This window comes from Mustela nigripes, unplaced genomic scaffold (assembly GCF_022355385.1).
Source record: "Mustela nigripes isolate SB6536 unplaced genomic scaffold, MUSNIG.SB6536 HiC_scaffold_1886, whole genome shotgun sequence".
NCBI classification, from domain to species: Eukaryota; Metazoa; Chordata; class Mammalia; order Carnivora; family Mustelidae; genus Mustela; species Mustela nigripes.
Genome location: NW_026741293.1, coordinates 1 through 5,492, shown reverse-complemented (window position 1 = coordinate 5,492; position 5,492 = coordinate 1). Strand labels below are relative to the sequence as shown.

The 5,492-nt window shown below is 56.4% G+C and overlaps 1 long non-coding RNA gene across 1 annotated transcript; it reads left to right on the top strand.

Moving 5' to 3' along the window:
• The first annotated feature begins 659 nt into the window (after window positions 1–659).
• Window positions 660–3,748, top strand: LOC132008882 (uncharacterized). Its single transcript, XR_009401743.1, has 3 exons — window positions 660–796; window positions 1,156–1,309; window positions 2,501–3,748. It is a non-coding gene; the product is annotated as an uncharacterized LOC132008882 (long non-coding RNA).
• Window positions 3,749–5,492: the final 1,744 nt, after the last annotated feature.

Below are 5,492 nucleotides of genomic sequence, written 5' to 3'. Positions count from 1 at the left end.
GAGCAGCTGGAGGAGGGGGAGGAGTAGCTGGAGGCAGAGGAGCAGCTAGAGGAGGAGCAGCTGGAAGAGGGGGAGGAACAGCTGGAAGAGGGGAAATAGCTGGAGGAGGAGGAGCAGCTGGTGGAGGAGTGGCTAGAGGAGGGGGAGAAGCTGGAAGAGGGGGAGGAGCAGCTGGAGGAGGAGCAGCAGCTAGAGGAGGAGCAGCTGGAGGAGGAGCAGCTGGAGGACAGGGAGCAGCTGGAAGAGGGGGAGGGGGAGCTGCTAGAGGAGAAGGGGCAGATGGAAGAGTGGGAGCTACTAGAGGAATGTGGGGGGCACCTGGAAGAGGGGAGAGCTTTGGAGGAGGGCCAGGCAGCTGGAGGGGTGGGAGGAGCATCGGGGGAGGGGGAGGCAGCTGGAGGAAAGAGACAGCTGGTGAGGCAGCTGGAGGAGGGGGAGCTGCTGGAGGAGGAGGAAAAGCAGCCGGAGGAGGAGCAGCTGGAGGAGGAGCAGCCAGAGGAGGGGGAGCTGCTGGAGGAGTGTCCAGGACCACCTTGGCCATGGCACACAGGCTAGCCTGGAGCAGGAACAGATGGAGAGGGGCTGATTCGGGGTGGGGGCAGTAAGGTGGGGAGCGATGGGGCAGAGATGCGGTGACCACCTCTGGTCAAACAGGAGAGAGGAAGACAGCCCTGGAGGGAGTGCGGGTCCTTTCCTGCCATGAAATCTCTGTGGCGCCTCGGAGCATCTTTGGTGGGGAGCGATGACCCTGTGCGGGCGCACAGTAATCCTGACCTCCACAGGGATGCGAACACAAGTAAGAGGAGGGGGAGACGTAGGGGAAGTTACACCTTCGATTTATGGAAACGCTGAAAGAGTCCAATCGCGGGACATCTGGGGGGGCTTACTTGTTAAGTGCCTGCCTTTGGCTCAGTCATGATCCCAGGGTTCTGGGGTCGAGCCCCGCATCGGGCTCCCCACTCCCCTGAAATCCTGCTTCCCCCTCTGCCTCTGCCACTCCCCCTGGGGAGCAGAAGATTTATTCTCTCTGTCAATAAATAAATAAAATCTTAAAAAAAGAGAGAGAATCCAATTGCCAACATTTTCATTTGGAGTATTTGTTGAAAGAAAAAAATACTCATATACTGTTTCGTCCTTTTTGGTGTATATTTCCAGAAACATGAAACTTGTCTGTATTGTCAGGGGCTACTTATCCCCCGAGCACTCTATCTTGTACAGAATTTTGGCAACACAGGACCCGAAGATCCAATGACCACATCTTCCACTGTACTCAAAATATGGCAAGTTGAAGCAAGTGGTTAACCTATCTGTAAGTATTTATTTCTTTTAAATCTAAACTTGATTTGAAGGATTTCTTTAAGCAGTCCTATTATTAGTCTTATTGCTAATTTTAAAAAAGATTTTATTTATTTATTTGACACAGAGAGAGAGAGAGAGAGACAGTGAGAGAGGGAACACAAGCAGGGGGAGTGGGAGAGGGAGAAACAGGCTCCCCGCCAAGGAGGGATCCCAACTCAGGACTCGATCCCAGGACGCTGGGATCATGACCTGAGCCAAAGGCAGAGGCTTAACCCACTGAGCCACCCAGACGCCCTCTTATTGCTAATTTTATCGTGCTACCCAAAATGAGCACTAGGGATGGAATTTTCAAGATTTTCTGTGATAAAATGAATCTTCTAATTCCCCCGATTGAGTGACTCTACATGTGTGGTCCAGGCTTGAATTTTATATTCTCAGGAGCTCTTTTCCTATTTCCTAAAATGCCTTTTTCCGTGTCTTACACCTCTGTCAAAGGTCTTCTTCACGGGCGGTAAAGGTGGTCCAGCGACCTTCTCGGATGAGCTCTCTGGGATGCTAATGGGAAGGGCTGGGGGGAGCGCGGAGAGGTCAGCTCTTTGCCTTCAGTGGAAGGTCGCGTGTGGGGTTCTGACCTGCTGCGTCGCCTTAGACCAGACAGCGAGGCTCTCTGTGCCTCATGTTCCTGTCTGCACGAGTTGACCTCTCTCTGTTTGCTTTAGGGCCGGAGGTCTTCCCCGGGGTTCTGCATCCTGTTCTCACTAACCAATGCCGACTGGCAATTGGCCAGTTCTTTTCACTGTGAAACAGACCTAATGATGCCACGAGAGGAGTCAGCCTTGCCTGTGACCTTGTTGCCAATTCCTTTAAGATTTTACTTTAATTCCCATGAGTTCACGTACGGGTGTCGTGTTAGTTTCAGACGCGCCCCGGAGCGATGCAGCCCGTCCTGCCCCAGGGCGCGTCCCTCAGGTGCGCTCCTTCATCCCCGTCCTGGCCCCCGCTGCCCCGGCCACCTCCCCTCTGGTGACCAGCACTGTGTTCTCTGTAGGGGGAGGTCTGGTTCTTGGTTTGTCCCTGTTTCTCTTTCTTCCCGCTTCACTCATTTGTTCTGTTTCTCGGACCCCGGCTGTGAGTGCGGTCGTGCGGTGGTGTCCTGTGCCTTCTCGCCCTTAGCCTGATGCTCTGTCCCTCCCGTTGCCAGTGAAACCACAGACACGTTCACGTCCTGCTGCTGTTGTTGCCGGTGAATGGCGAGGCCGTCTCTGCTTGTCGCTTCTTCAAAATCATTGATTAGACCTGCGAGGGCATCTTCTTATCTAACATATTAGCAAAGAAACACATCACAGTTAAAATATATTTGGTAAGTATTTCAGTCTAGTTGGGTTTCTGGTGATCGTCTACATCTCCTGGATGCACACGTACATATCCGTCAGAGGACAGCGTGGTCATGGGCTTCCCAAGGCTCCCCGGCATTAAAAGAGGCTAAGAAACTCTGCTTTAGAGGGAGGTTGAGAGGCGAAATGCACGTTTACCAAAGGACCAGCAGCCCTCTGAGGGCAGAAGGAGAGAAAAGGAACTTCAAAGAACAAGTGTCATGAGGACGGAGAGCGACCAACGCAGCGCACAGGGAGCGCAGCCTGACCCTGCGGCAATACCCTAAATTACTGTATTTGGGGCAGCCATTCCCTCGGGATGGTTTTTGGGCCCCTGCTCCGAGCCTGCAGTGTCCGCGGACGCAGACGCCATGACAGCCACCACCGCACACCGAGCCTGGCCTCTGTGACGCTGCAGATGGACGTGGTCGCCCCCATCCCCGAGCTCAGCCCCCACACCAGGGCCATGCCCTCTGCCTCCCATGGGCACATACTTTCCTGTTGTGACCTTTAGGGGCGATGTCACCCGCCGACAAGGTCATGTTTGAGCAGCCTCAGTCCTGGAGTCCTGCGACTTCCATTCCAGTGCTCTGTGCACGGGGCTCCGGGGGATCTGGAGGCCCAGATGCCTGGTCTCCCACCCTCGTGCCCTCACATCGGGACCCAAGGCACCTCAGGGACTCTCCTGTCCAACCAATCCGTCTTCACTGCATCAGAGGGGCTCCCCGCTGGGGCTGCAGTGGGGACACCAGGACCTTCGAACGTGGCCACTCCTGTCTCTCCAGACCCTGGTTTCTTCATCTGCATGGGGCAAAAAGAATTGTATTTCTACACAAGGTTGTGTGAGGGTGACGGGAAGGGGTGCCTGTGGGAGGGACTGTAATGTCCTGTTCATGGTTCTCCCCAGCATGGCCAGCACGAGAGCAGTGGAGTGCCCCTGGGAGGTCCAGGCGACCCACCTGGGGAAGTTCTGGGCCAGAGAACACCCGGCTGCACAACTAACTCACATGCGTGCACACGCATGCCCTCCCACACACGCGTGCACACTTACATATAGACGCAAACAATTATCTGGGTGATGGGACATACGAATGTCTTTATTCTTTTCTTTTTAAATCTTCATTTTTCTAAATACAGGTTTTGTTTTTTTTTTACTTCGAAGAAAAAAAATGCGTGCGTGTGTGTGTGTGTGATACACATACACACACTCTGGCCCAGAACTTCCACTCGAAGTGCTAGAACTTTCTTCTGGTGCTTGATATTTTCCTGCAACACAGCTCGTCGGAGCGGCAAGGGGCTCACTCCCGGCGGGCATGGCAGCTCTAGGAGCTCGTCGCCCGCGTTGGGTCACTTGGGTTGTTTCCAGTCTTCTGTGTGTGCGCGCGCGTGTGTGTGTGTGATATTTTCCTTTTTGTCTGGTTTTAAAGGAGACTCAAGCCACAGAGACTGAGGGGCCGCCTTTGTGGCCATCCTGCTCGGGGCACTGGCCACCCACCTGTCCAGCGCCCAGCGAGCCCTTGTTTGACCGGCACCTCCCAAGTGTTTGGAGGACCCAGGATTCCCGCAGTGCGGCCCCTGGGGACCCCAACCTGCCCTGCGGCCTCCAGGAGAGGCAAGGGCAGAAGGCAGTGGACGATCTTGAATGTGGTCTTCCCAGGAGGACGGGGAGAGGGACCAGCAGTGTCAGTTCAGTGGGTTCCAGGCAGAGTGGGTCAGGCCGGCAGACACACCAGGGAGCAGAAGGTCACGGAGTCCCTAGCTGAACAGCGTCCCTTGGTCCCTAGCTGGGTTTGGAGACGCTCTCCCAGAGTCAGGCTTTCAGAGGGAGGACGACCAGGCTGCAAACTGGCCACAGGCACTTAATCAAACAGAAACGAAAACCCCAGAAGGGTCCAGGCGATTCCGTCTGCTCTCCTGCACCCCCTGCACGGCAGGAGCCTAACTGTAAAGGAGAATTCTGTGCTTTCTGCTCGGCTGGAAAGTAGCAAGAGGAGATGACATGGTTTTGCGGTCTGAGTTTGTGTTCAGCTCAAAGTAACATGCCTGCCCCAAATCTGCCCCTACAGGCGACCAGGCAAGGCAAGTCCGGGGGGACACCAGCCGCAGGCGCTGCCAGGGCTGTGAACGGCGACGGCCCCCGGGGAGACAGGCAGGCCTGGCATTCTTGCCAGCCCGTCTGCAAATCTGACAACTGCCCCCCCTCAGGTCTGTCTCTGTCTCGGCTGGGATCGCAGGTGACCTGGAAGTGTCGACTCCCCTGCAAGGTGCCCGCCAGGGGCTTGACGGAAAGACCACCCAGCCGCTCTGCCCACCGCCCCCTCCCAAGGTCTCTGCCTCTTCCTTCTCAGGGCAGGAGAGCCTGGAGGTCTGTGTGGGCTCCTCGCCCCCCTGGATCCCCCCCTCGCTCCCACCAACGGCCCCTGAAGGGAGCAGAGTTCCAGCCCCCACCTCTCATCAGCAGGCGGTCAGGGTAGGGTTTCTTCCGGACACCAGCCGGGGTCTTTTCTGGGTCTGCCTTTCCCACGACTGACCTCAAAAACACTGGTGGCCCAGGAGGAGGTGGCCTTCTCGAGGACGAAGATGAGGCCCCCGGTGCTTGTCCAGCGTGGCGGGCAGCCGCGTTCACACTGACGCCTCCGGCGGGGTCACCCTCATCTCCACTTCCCATTGAGAATCCCCAGCTTCCCCGTCGGAACGTGGAGGGGCCCCTGCCCACCTCCCCTCTGCCTTTCCCGGTGGGGCCTCACAGCACACAGGTGTCTGACGAAACGTGGGAGTCGGCAAGTGTTGTCATATAGGGGGACCGTTACTGGGGGGCGC